The 17,843-nt window shown below is 42.6% G+C and overlaps 1 protein-coding gene across 2 annotated transcripts in view; it reads right to left on the bottom strand.

Annotated features, from left to right (window-relative positions):
- Nucleotides 1-17,427, bottom strand: part of PIP5K1B (phosphatidylinositol-4-phosphate 5-kinase type 1 beta) — a 323,109-nt gene extending 305,682 nt beyond the window's left edge. Inside the window, exon 1 of one of the 2 annotated variants that reach the window (XM_082403683.1) lies at nt 16,955-17,427. The gene's annotated coding sequence lies outside the window, so the exon portion shown is untranslated. The remainder of the gene's footprint in view (nt 1-16,954) is intronic. The other variant, XM_082403682.1, reaches the window with a different exon arrangement.
- Between the last annotated feature and the right edge of the window lie 416 nt (nt 17,428-17,843).

Genomic DNA, 17,843 nt, shown 5'->3' with positions numbered 1-17,843 from the left:
TTCACAGACAACATGATTGTCTATGTAAAATATTCTATGCATACTACAAAAAAGAAGTTACCAGAATGAATACATGAGTTTAACACCTCACCAAATATAAGGATGGCAAATAAACACATGAGAAAATGCTCAACACCATTAGCCATTAGAGAAGTACAATTTAAAGCCACAATGAGCTACCCCTATACACCTATCTGAATATCTAAAATAAAAAAGACTAACCATACCAAGTGTTGATGAAGATGTGGAGCAACTGGAGCTCTCATATGCCACCAATGGGAATGCAAGATGGCACAACTCCAGAATTCCACCAACTTTTTTTTTTTTAATTTTATTTATTTTTGGCTGCATTGGGTCTTCGTTGCTGCATGCAGGCTTTCTCTAGTTGTGGCGAGCAGGGGCTACTCTTCATTGTGGTGCATGGGATTGATTGATTGATTGATTGATTGATTTGTGCTGTTGTGGCATAAGGACTTCTTAGCTGTGGCATGCATGTGGGATCTAGTTCCCCGACCAGGGATCGAACCCAGGCCCCCTTAATTGGGAGCCCAGAGTCTTAACCACTGGACCACCAGAGAAGTCCCCCCACCAACTTTTAACAACTATATGTTACTCCCCATTTTAGGAGGTGAGAATATTAGCACATTTAACCCTTTCCTCTGTTTCCACATTCCACCTTCTATCAGCTATACTTTTACTCTGTTGAGGTTGCTACAATTTGCAATCTAGCCTACCAACATAACCAAGTCCACCATACTTAGTCCACAGTCGACTCTAAGGGCAGAAAACTGAGAAAAAGCACCTGTATAATTATGATTATGCCAGTATGCTCACAGCCAGGCTAAGGAAGGAATTAAGATTTTGGTCTCTTACTGTAGATCCCATGTCATGACTACAGATCCAATGTTGTTACCCCTACGCCAATGCTCTTAAACTCTTTGAGGTCCCCTCACTTTTGATCAGGCGTTACCTACATCAGTGACTCCAGTCAAATCTCTCTGCCATGTGATACAGGTCATTGAACTATAAATATTTATATTATTAATTGAAGTTTTTATTAGCATTTGAGGAATGTCCAATTAACCTCAAGGAGCCTTAAGGATTCCACAGGTATTAAAAATGCTTCCTGAATGACCTCTAGGAGCTTCTCCTACTCCATTTAAATAGGCACTAATTGAAACACTGACCATCTTTGTATGTGAGGCACAGCATTAGGGGTGATAATGACCACCACATACCATTCAATCTAAACTGAACAAGCAATGAACTTGTTTAATACATTGAGCATCATGTCCTAGTTTGGACTCTATCATATGAATTATTTGCTGCCCACCAGCATTCCTTTTTTTAAAATATTGAAATATGGTTAACTTACATTATATTGGTTTCAGGTGTGCAGCACAGTGATTCAATATTTTTATACATTATACTCCATTTAAAGTTATTACAAAATAATGGCTATATTACCCTGAGCTGTACAGTATATCCTTGTTGCTCATCTATATAATACAGAGTAGTATGTATATCTTAATCCCATTTCTCTATCTTGCCCCTCTCTCCCTCTCCCCGCTTGTAATTACTAGCTTGTTTTCTATATCTGTAAGTCTATTTCATTATATACAATTGTTTTATTTTTTAGATTCTACATATAAGAGATAACATAGTATTTGTTTTTCTCTGTCTGACTTACTTCATTAAGCAGAATACTCTCTAGGTTTATCCACTTTGTTGCTAATGGCAGAAGTTCATTCTTTTTATGGTTAAACGATATTCTACCATACATACACACACACACACACACACACACACACACACACACACTTCTTTATCCATTCATCTGTTGATGGACACTTAGGTTGCTTCCATGTCGTGGCTATTGTAAATAATGCTGCTCAATGAACACTGAGGTGCATGTATCTTTTCAAAATAATATTTTGTTTTTTTCCAGAAGTATACCAAGGAGTGGAATTGCTGGATCATATGGTAGTTCAATTTTAAGTTTTTTGAGGATCCTCCATACTGGCTGCCCCAATTTACATTCCCAACAACAGCGTATAAGGGTTCTCTTTTCTCCACATCCTCACCAACATTTGCTATTTACTTTTTGATAATAGCTATTCTGACAGATGTGAAGTGATATCTCATACAGTTTTGATTTGCATTTCACTGATGATTAGAGATGCTGAGCATCTTTTCATGTGCCTGTTGGCCATCTGTATGTCTTCTTTGGAAAAATGTCTATTCAGGTCTTCTGCCCATTTTTAATCAGGTTGTTTGTTTTTTTGATATATCTTGGATATTAACCCCTTCTCATACATTTCATCTGCAAACATTTTCTCCCATTCAGTAGATTGTCTTTTCGTGTTGTTGTTGGTGTCCTTTGCTGTGCAAAAACTTTTAAGTTTAATTAGGTCCCATTTGTTTATTTTGGCTTTTATGTCTTTTGCCTTATGAGACCGATCCAAAAAAAATATTGCTACAATTTATCTCCAAAGAGTGTTCTGCCTACTTTCTTTTCTAGGATTTTTATGGTTTCAGGTCTTACATTTAGGTAATCCGTTTATTTTTGTATACGGTGTGAGGAAACGTTCTAATCTCATTCTTTCACATGTAGCTGTCCAGTTTTTCCAGTACCACTTACTGAAGTCTTTTCACCATTGTGTATTCTTACATCCTTTGTCATAGATTAATCGACCGGCATTCTTTTTCTTTAACAAGTAAACATGAGTTTTGCTTTCTTCAACAAACCTCCACATCCAAGATCCATCCCTTTTTAAAGATCAGAATATGTTGCTCTTCTCATCCATGCTGAGGGTGTGTTTAAATTCTGGAACTCTGATCAGACAGACTTTAGCAACAAGTCCCACTTTCACCCTTGGCCTCTGGGGATTGGGGAGGAGACTTCTTTTATGGGAACCCCCATCACAGTAGATGCTACCACCTTTGCTTCAGATTTCCTTATCCATGGGCTATAAAGGTGGTTGTCTGGAGCCTGACCTCCTTTTGTAATTCTTATGAAATAAATTCTCTAATGTAATGTGCATGATGCTTTTTTTCTAAGAATCTCAAAGGCCATCATTCCATTTGGCCTCACAACATACCTTTGAACTAGACCAGGAGCCAGTGTACAGATTCTCATTCCACAGATGAGAACAAAAAGGTACAAGAGAGGTCAAGCCACTTGACCATAGGTCACCAAAGTATCAGGAGAGGGGCAGGATAAGCCAGAATCCCTGCTTCTAGGGACAGATCTCTCACTGCACCCAGATTCAGCCTGTGCAAATGTATGTGAAATGTTATTTAAAAACACAGGAAGTACAACCCAGTGAAACCTGGAGATAAACTCTGCTTGCAATAAGCAATGGTAGTTGTAGGGGAGCTGCCAAAAGATATATTCTCTTCCTCTGAAAGTTTCAAATAGTGAGAATGATAAATGACAAGACTTCTGCATTGGTTTTATGGACTTTTTTGCTAATTAAGTTTCTTTTTTGTTTGTTTAGTGAGAAACAGAAACTTCTAGCCACAAACTTATTGTAAGCAGGCACTTTCAATTTAGTTCAAGGGACCTCAACTGCTCTAAATCCTTAGAGAACTTGGAGTTGTTCACCTTTTTCCTTATTTCTCTATAGAAGAATGAAAATAAACAAAAAGGTGTAGGAGCAGCTAGTGTGAAGGAGACACTGGAGCTGTCAGGCTGGGTGGGAAACATGAAGCGGGAGAAGATGTGGTCCCTGCTGTCAGGACTCGAGCCTGCGTGGAGAGATACATGGAGAACAAATGAAAAGTCAGCCTTGAGGGAAAGTTCCAAGACAGTGGTAAGAGCAAGAATGCCAAAGGGAGTGCGTGCCCGAGAAATCACTCTTGGGCACGTGTGGGGATCAGAGAAGTGGGATATATGTGGTGTCATGAAAGCCTGATGCCATTTCCCTCAACGGAGAAGAAAACGGAAGAAGATTCAGTAAGAGAAAAGTGTAATGAGCCAAGGTGCAAAGAAATGAAATTGCAAAGGAAGATCAGGGAATGATGTTGGTTCTCAGATATGTTCTCTTCTTGGTCTACAAACCCTTCCAGAAGCCTCGTCTAATCCCATGGCTTTAATCACTGGCAAGAGATCATAACGCTGTCTCCATTCCAGGCCTCTCTCCTCACCTCCACATTCACATACCTTGAAGTCCTGCAGGCATCTCGGTCTCATCCACGCCGATGGCTTGAATCACTGCCCAAAGACCTATGACCATAACACAGCCAGTGTCTCCATCGTGGGCCTCTCTCCTTACAGCCACACTCCACCCAGATACCCCACAGGGATCTGAAATGCATGTTCAAAACTGAACTCATCATTACAGCCCTCCCACCTCTGCCACCACATACATGCTGCCTCTTCTCCATACTCTCTCTGTTGATCATCATTCTCCAATCTCTCCAGCTAGTCAAGCCAAAGCCAGAGAACTATCATCATCTACCTCTCCCATTCCCTCAAAGTCCACATGCAAGTGGTAACAAGTCTTATCGATTCTTCCTCCTAAATCTCAAATTTGCTCACTCTTCCCCATCCTCCGTACCTGAATTCAGGTCCCCATCATCTCTCTTGAAACGACATCATCTCCTCTAACTAGTCTCCGTGTCTCCAGTCTCATTCCCACCTCATTCACCTCCCAAACTGGAGGCCATGCTGCTGATCTAACCTAAGGCATGAGCTCATCACTCGTCTGTGAAAATCTTCTAGCTGTTGCCTCCCTGCCTATAGAAGAAAAGTTCAAACTCCTTAGCCCATCTGACAAGCTGTCCACGGTCTGGCGCCAACATACCCCTCCAGCCCTATTTCTTCCCACCCACACCTACCCTACTCATTATCAGATATAGCTCCAAACATACCACGAACCTTTATGACTTCATTTCTTCCTGTGTGTTGGGCTTGGTACAGAGTAAGAGTTTAAGAAATGGTAGTTGCTGTCACTACTACAAGGATGACAATGACAACAATGACGTTAGAGAACTAGGGCCAAACTGTGGACAGTCTTATGGACCAAACCAAGGCACTTAGATTTGGGGCATAACAAAGCATCTAAGGATTTGGGGGCATGGAGGTGATGAAATTATAATCTCTGGTAGCAAGTATTATAACTGACTAAAGGGGGAGAAAGAGGGAGGTACAGGGGCCGTTTGGGAAGCTGCTACAATAGTCCAGGTAAGAAGCATTTAATATAGGAAATACACGTGAAAATGGAAGAGAACTTTTCAAAAAATTCTCAGGACTTGGTAGCTGCACAGAAACAAAGACGAGCAAGATAAAAAGATTGCTGAAATTTCAAAAGTAGGTTTAAAAAAAAAAAAAGAGGGTATCTTTGATGAAAATCTAGAATTTGGGGAAGGAGACAGATTCAGGTTTTTGAAAGGCACAAGCTCAGATTTCATAATACAGGGACTTTTGATAGAGGCAAGAGTTGGGCTCACAAGAGCAGATAAGCAGCTAAGAGAGAGTGAGGCATGAATTATTAAATGGTTCTAAATGTAACAGACCAAAAAGCAAGAGATGGATGAAAGACTAAAATTTGGCCACGAACAGGGCCGCTCATTGGGAAAGGAACTTTAAGCAGCGGGAAGGCTAGAAGCTAGACTGTTAACATTTTACAAAGGAAGAGGGACCTAGGAAGTTGAAGAAAAGACAGTTGTGGCTTAAGAAAATCATTCATTCATTCAATAAACGTTAATTGAGAGCCATCTGCGCTGGACACTTTTCTAGGTGCTGGGCACACAAGAGCCAACAGAGGACAGTCCTTCCCCTTGTGGAAGTTCACTTTCCAGTACAAGAGGCAGACGATGAAGAAAACAATAAAAACGGATTGTCAGGGAGTGCTGGCGACTGTCTCTAAAGCTGCTAGGACGCGTGGAGGATACTTTAGGCTCTAAAATGCTGCCAGGAGTCTTCTGACATATGTGGAAAGTGACTGTTCCTTACATATAGTTTGCACAAAATGAAATGATGCATCATGTTTACATTATAAATTGCCACGTAGGAGAGGAATTTTCTGAGAACCTGCAAAACTAAATAGTGAAGCCCAACTCCATACAAATCTTAAAAGCTGCATTTCCATTCGATCTTTTATAAACAAATATAAGCAAAGGCATGTTTCTCTCTTAATCCTTAGCATGAGAGACTGATTTCTCATTTTCCATAAATCTTCACCACTCTGCCTAAACTACATGTCTTGGGAAAAAAAGTAAAGGGCATCATTTAAATAGAGCTTGCCAAAGCAATGACGCTACTGTTTGTTTCCATATGATGAATTCATAAGTCTAAGAACACTCTGGCTCACGTCACTTCTTAAAAACAAGTTAAAATTTTCATATTCACCTTATTTGCTTTATTGTAGGTATTAAAGTTAGTTTTCCAGTAGAAGATGGACATCAGAAGTCCTATACAATAGAAGTTTCTATGCAATTTCTCCAGTGGGACATGAAATAACCTTTGGTAATTTATAACCTCCAAGGGCATAAAATATTAAAAATGAAACTCTCACCAAAACACCCATAAATTACCACTCTGTTTAAATTAAATGAAAAGTCTATGAAAGTGTGCTTTAGACCATAATGTAGGAAACACAAATATTTTATACAAATAAAAAAGAAACCATGAATATCTCAGCCTAAAAAGGTAGCACTTTATTTACCTGAACAGCCCAAAAACAAGACATAAGAGAAACACGCTCTTTATTGGCCAATGAACTAAGTGAATGAGAAAGAACTAAAGCTTGCTTCCTTGAGACCCTCACTCGAAAACCGCTTTTTTCTTTCTTAAAATAAATTTCAAGTCAATGCATAAGATGAGACTATTTGGGAAACACAATTCAGACAATATGAGTGTTATCTGGCTCCCAAGATCACAACAGATTCTCAGTAGCAAACAATGAGTGAAGAGTTATCACTGCTGAAAGCCATAGAAATAGCATCAAAAAACAAAACAAAACAAAAAAAATCAAGGCAGGTAAGATTTTCAAAAACAACAAAGTGGGGCCATTTGGTACAGGTGCAAAGAGCCTTGTATCCATGAATGAATCTGAAAGCTATCACTTCATTACAACATTAGAGACACACTCTATGGCGTATAATCTTTTAAAGAATCAGGGAAGGTTGTAGCAACTTTGGGGAAATTTTCTATACAAAAATTGGCTATAATAAATTTTGATTCTTAAATAAGCAAACCCTCAGCAATCAGGAAATTTATTCTAGAAGTAAAACAGCCTGCCCCAAAGTTCTGAGTACCTAAGAGTTCCCTGTTTTAAGCTCCTTTCATTTTGTGCTTGAACAGCCAGTTAAAATTGGCAGGCTTGATGTCTCAATGAACTTCAGGCAGAAAAAAACCACACTGTCAAATTGCTCTTGACATATTTTTTAAGTGAGGTCTTTTTTTCTTAAAGTACTCTTTAGATTCTTGCTAAAATAAATTATTAGGAACTTCAGAGTGAACAGTATATGAAAAAATGTAGCCCTGCCCCAGTTTAAAGGTCATAGTTCACCACTGTAGATTATTTATCCTATGTAACTGACAAGGTGGCTTTATGAGTTACTTTCCCCCAACGCCAAGTTCTATCAGATGCCTACTCTCCCAATTTCACAATGCTTTTTGACAGAAATTAGAGACGCAAGAGGGAGGAGATATGGGGATATATGTATAGGTATAGGTATCGCTGATTCACTTTGTTATAAAGCAAAAACTAACACACCATTGTAAAGCAATTATACTCCCATAAAGATGTTTAAAAAAAACAAAAAAAACTTGCAGAGGGAGCCTTATGGAGTTGTTAACTCACAACCCTCCCTGAACCCACAGGGATGGAAAGAGCACTGGATGAGGAGCTACACTCAGCTCCTCAATGCATGCACACCTCTGGTCTGACCTTCTGCGCAGGCAGCACTGGAAGGGACAAGAGGACAGATCTGTTCTCCAAAGTGCAGGTCTCAGCCCATCAGTGGGGAGTAAAATCAATTTGGTGGACCATGATCCATGTTTGGTAGAGTTTGGAGGTGGGCTGGAACTTATCAGAAAATATTAGAGCACATCTCACGCAGTATAGCTACGTATTGCTCCATGAAAGCTTTATTTTGAATATATTTATTATTTATATTTTTATGTCTGTACTGGGTTTCAACATAGAATGTGCCTCCTAAAGGGTACTGAGTTGGCCATAAAGGGTTGTGTAATGGACTGAATGTGTTTCAAATTCATATTTTGAAATCCTAACCCCCAGTGTGATGGTATTAGAAGATGGGGTCTTTGGGAAGTAACAGAGCTATGAAGGTGGGGTCCTTATGAATGGGATTAGTGTCCTTATAAAAGGGACCCCAGAGAGCTCTCTTGCCCTCTTTCCACTGTATGACGACACAAAGAGAAGTCAGCAGTCTGCAACCTGGAAGAGGGTTCTCACCAGAACCTGACCATGCTGGCACCCTGATCTCAGATTTCCAGCCTCCAGAACTGTGAGAAATAAATTTCTGTTGTTTGCAAGCCACCCAGTCTATGTTACTTTGTTTCAGCAGCCCGAACTGACTAAGACAGTTTGGTACTGCTCAATTATTTACAGTCAAGGGACACCGAGTAACTGAAAAAGCCACGTGCAAAGAATAAATGCAAGCTTAGCTTAGGCTAATTTCTTTTAACTAGTTTCTGTAGGATCCTACAATCCTGCCTCGTATTCATCCTAAAAATACCTAGAACATCAAAGATAATGCTTTTGGCCTCCAACTAACTCTTTACTCAACAACTGCTTTTCTCTTACCTAAATAGCAGTCTCTGGTTCCTGTTAGAATAAGAGTGCACCTCGGGATTCCAGACCACTCTAAAATCTTGGTGTTCAGTGTGGGTTGGGCAGGTCCCTAGGATCACACTGGAGTCTTCATCCTGTGGCTTTAAGAGCAGCCGACTATAGTTATGACCGTGGCCTGACCACATTCCAGGGAGCAAAAGCATCAGAGTAGGATGCTGTTTGGAAGAGCAAGTCCTCAGACCTGTGCGAGAGTTCAGGGACCAAAACATGTCTGCTTCCTGGAGGGCCTGGCTGGGTGTGAGAGCTAAGGATCCAGCCAGCCAAGTCTAGGGTCCTCTCCAGCCATTTCAATTGCTCTGGCTGCAGTATGGATGATGGATTAGAGGAGGGCCAGGGTGGACTCAGGAGCCCAAGGAGGCGATGGCTAGAATCCAGCAGAGAGGTGAGAAGCTGGACTAGGACAGAATCAGCAGAAACAATGAGAAGCAGACGGATGGGGGAGCTATTAAGCAAGCAAGATCTATAGAAATGGGTGATGGGTTAGATGTGGTGGATGAAAAGGACGGGGACAAGGATGGCTCCCAAGTTTCTGCCTTGTGCAAGGTAGTGGCTAGTTGTGCCCATCACAGAGCTAAGCAACCTTGCAAGAGGATGAGGTATGAAGAGAAAAAATCAGGATTCTGGTCTTGGACATGAAAAACTTGAGGTGCCTTTGAGATATCCAGGTGCAATGTCAATTATGTAATCTAGAGCTCACAGAGAGGCCTAGGTTGGAGATACAAATTTAAGATTCACTTGTGTCCTCCTTTTTTAAACTCTTGTACCAAAACTACATTTCGAGGCACAACTGCATGAAGCAGAGAAAAGAATGTGGGCTTTAAAATCAGAAAAGCCAGAGATGGAACCTTGCCTTACTGGCTCTGTGCTCATGAGCGTGTACCTGCCTGATTAGGTTTCCATTTCCTCCTCTATCAGCAAGGATGCTTCAGCCCACTGTCAGGAGCATGGTGGAGATGAAAGAAACAGCACTTGGGAAGTGCCTGGAACAGAGCGAGTTCTCAGCACAGTGGAGCCAGAGCCATGACTGTACTTTTTTGTATACCCCATGGCACCTGGTACTGTCCTGGCCAAGGGGTCCATCAGTATCTAGTATGTTGAACTGACTTGAAATATTCAGAATTGTCAGTAAACCACTGTTTCCTAGACAACCACTAGCTCCCGGAATCATTCCTCCACCTGGGGTCCTACTGAAGCAACACCCAAGCACAAGCTATGCATGGAGCGTGTCTTACCCCTCTTCAGCCACATCTCCCAGCCTTGGGGGTAACCATCACTTGGCGGGGCCAGTGACTACCCAGAGCTTTTGTGTACCATCTAAAGTCCTAGATACCCAATCCAGTCATATGAAATTGTTTTCTTGTGATCCACAAGGATGTGAGAAAAGCCAAGACGGGCTTTATTTCTCCTCTGGTGTTTCTAGTGGAGCAGGCAGATGGCACCCTCTCCGTACATCCTGGAATTCACTTGGGAATACCAAGCACTTCAGGAGGCGTAGATTTTGAGCAATGGATTTCACATTTCCTGCCAATATTGAGTGTGCATCAGAATCACCTGTTGCCAGATTGCTAAACCCCATCCCCAGAGTTTCTGATTCAGCTGGCCTGGGGAACAGTATGAGAATTTGCATTTCTAACAAGTTCTCAGGTGATGCTGATGGTCGAGGGGCCACACCTGAGAACCACTGCCCTGACTTCTTCCCTGAGACCGGGCTATTGATGTTTCTAACATTTAAAGAAAAACCAGCTGAGCTTGGGAAGTTTTTACCTGGAGTGTCATAGGATGTTGCCTTGTATACTATCACTAAGGTGTCTTAATTAGGAATTACATATGTTTGGGATTTAGGTACTTTCAGACCTTATTTTAATAGTTTTGGAGCATTTTGTCTTATGCTTCATAATTTCTACTTATCTGTTCTCTGCTATTCATTTTTGAGTAAATAAAATGTAAGAACTCTTTAAATAGAGATACTACTTCATACTCATGCCAGAATCTACTCACCTAAACAAGCACTGTTTCCTTCTTCTGGAGGACCTAGTTGTCCTTCTCATGGACCTGCCATAGCCAGGCTTTAAGAACTGTCTTCACAGCTCAACCTGCTTGGCTTGAGTGACCTCAATGGTGGCTCAATTCATCTTGACAGGATGGATGGGACCTAGTCGTTCATTCATTTACATGTTTACTGGGCACCTACTATATGTCAAGCACTTTCTTGAAAAACAGTGTTAACGAACCATGACCTCTGCCCTCAAGGAGCTTATAAATTGAGTGTGAATTTGAGTAGAGGTGATAAAAAATAAACAAGTGAAATACATAAATGTATAAGTATCCACTGTGGTAGGTGAAGAAAACATATGAAGAAGGTCCCCTTTAGGTTAGATGATCAGAGAAAGCCCCGAGGGCAGGTGACGTTTAAACTGATTAACTTAAGCTTAAAGTCCATTCTTGTCTGTGTACCCTGAGCCAAATTCACTCGTAAGCCACCTGGGAGCTTTAAAAATATGTTTATCTGATACTTATAAACAGTAAAAAGAATAATACATTTCATACTTAGATTATTATTTCTGTTAAGGAAGAGAAAAAAAAATCATTCCTAGGCATATTGGTTAAAAAAAAGTTGGAGGTCTGGTGAATAAATACCATTTATGATGTAAAAAGAAGGACCACTATAAACTACTGAAACTAGTGTTTATCAGCCTGCCTGACATTTCTAAAATGGTCTGGAAAATAATAAAATCAGAATAATTATAAAACGTTCCAAGGTTTTGAAGAGTGATATCATGTAAATTCATAAATTGTTCAGTACACACTTATTAAATCCCCACCATTTCCCATGCAAAGCGCTAAGTTCCAAGAATACAAAGATAAAACATGATGCCTAACCTTTCCCACTGACAAATATTAGCTAAACACCTATCATGCACTTCCCGCTTCCTCAAGCTGGTCATAGTTTTGCTTCTTTTTCTTGCTACTGTTTTGTTTCCTTACTTTATCAACAAATGTCATGACCAAATGATCAAGAGATGATTATGGTGGGCAAAATCCTGGATAAACCCTGGATAAACAATAAGGTCCTACTGTACAGCACAGGGAACTATACTGACTATCCTCTAATAAACCATAATGGAAAAGAATTTTTAAAAGACTATATATGTATAACTTCGCTGTATAGCAGAAATTAACACAACATTGTAAATCAACTATACTTAAGCAAGAAAAAGAAAATCCACTACCCAATAAGTAGAAGCTATTGCATTTCTTGTGCCAGTCTATGAAGCAAAGAAACACGTTTTTATAGCTAGCTATAACTTCCTCCTAAACCCCTTGCTCAGCATTACTGGGTGGCAAAGTCTTAGATATCACCTTTCTCCTACAAAATACAGGAATAGTCTACAGTCCTGGGTCTTTAGCCCTGGGATTTTAGTTCCAACTCCTGGTAATTATACTTTCTAGGCCTCCAGTCCTTGCAAGCCCAACCCTTGCCTGAAGAACCTCTACTGAGAGACACACAAGCCCATTTTTAGTGGAAGTAATACTGCACACACAATGCTGTATAGTTCAATACAATACTCAGTTTTATAACTGACTTTCTAAAACTCTTAGAGAAACAGGTCTCAAGAACTTGCTCACTCATTATGTCAACTCCCACAGACATACTGCACACCTATTTTTAATTCATCCCATAGACAACACAGAAGACTTTCTACAAGAAGACTACACACTTCATGAAGTTGTCCTTTTAAACAGGGGTTTGTTTTAACTTATAATGATAATACCAAGGAACTGCCAGTTGACTAGACATGTAACAACATCCCAATTATTATGTTTCAAATCTTCCCAAGAGTAACCTAATTTGGGTAGGATTCCTGTGTTTTCCTATATCATCTCCTTATACACCTCTGATGAAGTTAGTAGATGCAATTGAGAATGGAATACACAAAATCAAGCCTGGTTTCCCTGCCCTAATCTTTTATACTGAAAGGAACCCGACTGAACAAAATGCTTCATCAATGGCAGCCAATTTTGACTACACAGTACTTCAAAAATGTCATCAAGAGATTAAGTTTAACATTTATTTAAAAAAAGAAAAATACTAAATAAAACAAAAGGCTAGGTTTCCTCCCTCCCCGATTTCCCTGGCATTTAGAAGAACCGCCATAGATAAGTCCACAAATGAACAGCTGAGCTACATAATGTACAGTTCTAACTGGGCAGCTTCTAAAAAAAATAAAATAAAAGGACTCCTTCCAACCCCAGTTAACGTACTTGATATAAAGAGAACATGTTTCTGCAACAAATACATTTCAGGCTTGATGTTTTACAGAGTAACTAATGAAGGCTCCAGCCACAGGAAAAAAAATTATTTTTCCAGGATATTAAATGTTTTGACTCACCATTTAACAAAAGTACAAGTCAAAGGAAAATGCAAATTAAATGTATACATATTTATGACTTTACCAATGTATGACAAGGCCACCTTTGGCTTCTGGCTTTATTAACCAGGAAGAGAAGCCTGGAAAACCACCATACATTTGTATTTCTATTCAAATAGTTCTCTCTGCCCAAGTGCTGGTTGGAGCAAAGTATTAATTCTGAGTCCAGTGACATATATAAGCCAAAAGAACCACAGTGAATGGATGAAAATGGACACTGTCTCCTTAATTATCTGCTTGGACAAGAAGATATAAAGATATAAATACTAAACAATGTTAAAATGTGACAACTCATGAATTACTAGTAAACAGAAATTTTCTGGTAACCTCTATGATTTCTAGAAGTCAAAAATGCACTTTCACCATAGAACCCCTAGCAAAACCTTGAGTAAGAACCTTCTTAAGAATTCCACATTAGCCCTGGTCCTCCTGCTAAACATCGGTTTGACCATGAGCAGGTCAATTCACCTCTCCAAGCCTCAGCTGTCTTACCCATAAAAGGTGCGAGTTTCTGAACTAGTTAATATTTGAATTCTTTATCAGAAAGAAATCTACCTCAATCCCCAATGGCTGAATCTGTTAATAATATTTAAGACCCATTCTAATTATTTGTCATCATACTTCTAAAGGTAAAAACACTACTTTTGTGCGTATAGGACGAAGGGGTGGAAAGAGAAGAGGATTCTTAAAGGGAACAGAAACTAGGTTGGTTTTGTTAATTAGGTTCCCCCTCTGAAACCACGAGCCAGTATTAGCACCTGCTGAAATTTACCCAAATATAAGAGTGGTTGGTTTCTTCATCTCAAGATATACTCTTTCAGAAAATGGCACAAGTCAATTTCTAGGAATGTATATTTCAGCCAGTTACACATTACTAACAACTAAAGGGGCAGGCGGAGGCAAGCAAAAGAGCATGACATAGATGATGTGAGTCTACTGTCTACACGGAGAAATAAAAACTCTTCTTTATATGATGTATTCAGGAAGGAGAGACACAATGGGCACCTGCACCTGCCAGCTTCAGGAGGCATACCTCTTGCAGGTAAATTACCTTATGGGTCAGCAGATGCTGGGAATTTACATGATAAGATGCTTTCTATGTTTTACAGCATGTGTTTTCCTTATGAGTGATTTCATTCCCTCCTTCACTCAGCAACTCTTCGTTAAATACTTACTATATGCAAACCCCAAAGCCAAAAAAAATAAATAAATAAACAAAGGTATGAGTTGACTGTCTGGAATATTCAGGTGAATCTTGACATTTACTTTAGAGTAGTTCAGCCCCTGAGAATATTTCCAAATCAAAAACTAATACTAAACAATACAGATGCTAAGCTAAAGTGCACTTGGAATTTTCTTTCCCTTCATTAAGTGGTATGCGATGAAGAGGAACGGGGAGTAAATTAGAATACAGGTGGAACAGGTTATTAGCTAAATCCCTTAGTTAATACAGGGTGAAAATTTCTCTTTCCCCTAGAGAAAAATGATAACACTGGATTACAAATATATTGATAAGCATTATAGAATGCTAAAACTAGAAAGAGAAAAGTAATACAAATCTCTTGTTTTATATGTGGGAGACTTGAGGCTCAAAGGTGGTAGCATTTGGTCCAGGTTATACAGCCAAATATAGTGCCAGAACTAGAACCCAGGTCACCAGCAGGCATGCTTAACAGTCTCTGGTGTATTGCATGTATTGTATCCCATGATGTGTCCTCATTGCTATCACAAGTGGAACAATGGCATAATCCATAAAGCAAAGGACTAGACAACAGGAGCTCTGAGTTCTAGTCCTGTAAGCTACTAGATTAGACATGATACTATAGAAAACTCTAATCACTTGTCTAAACCTCAGTTTCCTCATCTGTTGAAATGTGAAAAGTAATTCACAGTAAGACAGTACAGACCACAATAAATGCAGAAGTCTGGCCATTGTAAAAACCTTATACAAGTACAGAACTAACACTGGGTGATGATAGTGGTGGTGGTGGTGATTTCACCACCTGAAATGGTGGTGAAACCCGGCTTCAACTCTAATTCCAGCCACTTGTTATCTTGATAAGTCATTGAACTTGTGAGCCTCACATTCCTCCTGTGAATATGGGGTTAATAATCTTTGCCCTGCCTCCCTCAGAAACGGACAGAATTAAATGCTTTTCAGAGAGTACTAAAAAGCAATTACAAATAGCAAGGCATTGATGCAAACGTAAGGTATTATTACCAAATCCCTCTAGTCTTAATTTGGACAAAAATGTAACATGGTTTTATTATTCATTTTTTAACAGTTTTCCTCCTCAACTAAGACATCATTATGCATTCAGTCTCAGACTTACCAGCTTTCTCATCAGTCTTCCTAAGTCTCCAAAGAACGCACCATTTCCCTCAGCTCAGAGATCATGTTTGCTGCTTACTCAACTTCCCACCGGCATGGACTTGACTACGAAAGGTTTTTTTCTAGGGCCTCCTTTTGACTGGAAACGCTCTGACAAAAGCTTCCATGAACACTATTCTACTTCATCATGTTAGAGGGGTAAGGAATCCAACCCTTTGGCTTTTCTCTACTCCTAACAACTGCAGAACACTTCAGCCTTTACACAGAATGAGACAGAAGTCTGTCTGAGTGGATGCTTTTCATGGGAGGGGCAACAAGGGTTACCCAAACCCATGCTCAGTAGTATTGATGGGGAGGCTACTGCTTCTTTGCAGGAGACTAACACATTCTTAGGCCCAACCGGTCCCTCAAGAGTCATTCACCTTAGAGCTAGGGCCTCTGGCAGGCTGAGAATGTCATAGAAAAATAGTAAGGGCGGGGGCCGGTATTTTGGGTCTGCAATACGCTGCCTTTAACAAGGTATCAGAGTAACTAGCATTTCCTTGCTGAGAACCCTGATTTCAGTTGATCAGAAGAAAGAATTCATCAGCCTATCCAAACAACTTCTTTGGAACAGGTTTCTATCCAACCACGCTGGGCACCAGAGACAAGTGAGCCGGGGGTGGGGGGTTGGTAAGACTGACAACAGGCTCATTTGCATAGATGAGCGATAAGCAGACATTTGTTGTCTGCTGTTTTGGTGACTCCTGGCACCGGTGTGGCAAATCAAACCCCGGCATTCTCCCTCTCCGGTGCCCCACACTCCCACCCCCCTCCCCAGCTGCTGAAGCGTCACGCTGACGGGGCTAGGGGAGAGAAGCAGGGGAAATGCAGAAGTCAGTTGCTGCATTTAGGCTGGAACCATACCGCACCTGTTCAACCCGGCTCCGGCGCCAAAAATGACCAAACACTGACTCGCAAGCCCCTCTTGAGATCCCAGGGGCGCCTAACAAGTTCTCCGCTGTTTAATACCAGGGAAGGGTGGTGGGATATCTCTCTTTCTGCAGCCAAACTCCGCTGGCTACCCATTAAAGGGGAGGGGGCTCCAGCTTAAGTGAACCCAGAGTGATCCCCGAGTGTCACTGCGGCTCCGGGGATCCGGGTGGTGAGCGGGTGGGTGCCCGCGGGGAGCGCGCAGCCGTGGCCCGGGGGAATGAAGGTCCCGCTTCGGTGGCCACGCGCACCCCCTACACCCTACCTCCAGCACAAGGCGGACAAAGTGAGAGCGTCGAGAGACCTCCAGGATTCATCCGAGACTCAGAGCCCCCAAGCTCGAGCCCAGAATGAGGGTCGCGGGAGGAGGGGCCGGGGACGCGCAGGAAACTTACCTCACCCGGACAGCATTCGGGCGCCTCCGGTGTCGAGACCAGTTGCGCCACAGTCTGCAAGTTATCGGGACGTTGTCGCTTCCCCCGGGCAAAAGGAGAGCCGTGCAGGCGAGCGGCGGGAGGGGCGGAGGGTCGGCGGGGCGGGGCCCGGGCCGGGGCGCAGCTCGAGGAGCGGGCAGGTGCCGGGGCCCGAACCGCGGGGCCAAACTCGCCCCCGACGCGCCTCGGCGGGGGCGCGCGGCTGCGAGTGTGCAATGCGCGCGCGCCGCGGCGGGTGTGTGTCCCCGCTTTCCCCTTCCTTCCCCGCCGGTCCTCCGGCCAGACTGAGCCGCGAGCGGCCGCCAAAGCCCCAGCCGCTCCGCGCGGCTCCACAGCCGGGCGCACTCTGGCCGCGGCGCGTTCGGGGTCGGGGGCTGGGGGCCGGGGGCCGGGGGCCGAGGAGCAGGGCGCCCCCGGGCTCGGGCGCGGGTCCCGGTGCAGAGAGCGAGGCGCGGAGACAGAGCGGGCTGCGCGGCGGCGGCCGCGGCTCCGGGAGGCTGCAGGCCCCGCCCGCCGGCCGCCCAGGCTCTTCCCCTTTTCTCTCCACCCCCTCGCTCCATCCCCGCACGCCCTGCAGGGAAGGCAGACGGGTTTGCAGCAGAGGCGGCGGGAGCCTCCGCTGCAGTTGCACTGGGCGTCCGAGTCGATGCTCGGGGACAAGGCGCTCCGTCCCGCCGCCGCGTGCCTAAGACGGAGAGCGGGGCTGGGGCGGGCCCCTCGATCTGGCCGGTTCCTCTAGGGCTCCAGGGCTAGCCAAGGGCTTCCCGGCGGTGCTCAAAGTCTTGTAGCCCCAGAAAACAGGGTTGTTAGGATAGGGCTCCCCGCTTCCTCAGCAGCACCTGGTCGCCTG

Source organism: Balaenoptera borealis, assembly GCF_965194805.1.
Source record: "Balaenoptera borealis genome assembly, chromosome: 8".
Taxonomy (NCBI): Eukaryota; Metazoa; Chordata; class Mammalia; order Artiodactyla; family Balaenopteridae; genus Balaenoptera; species Balaenoptera borealis.
The sequence above is the reverse complement of the archived record's forward strand: the minus strand, read 5'-3'. Positions and strand labels throughout refer to the sequence as shown.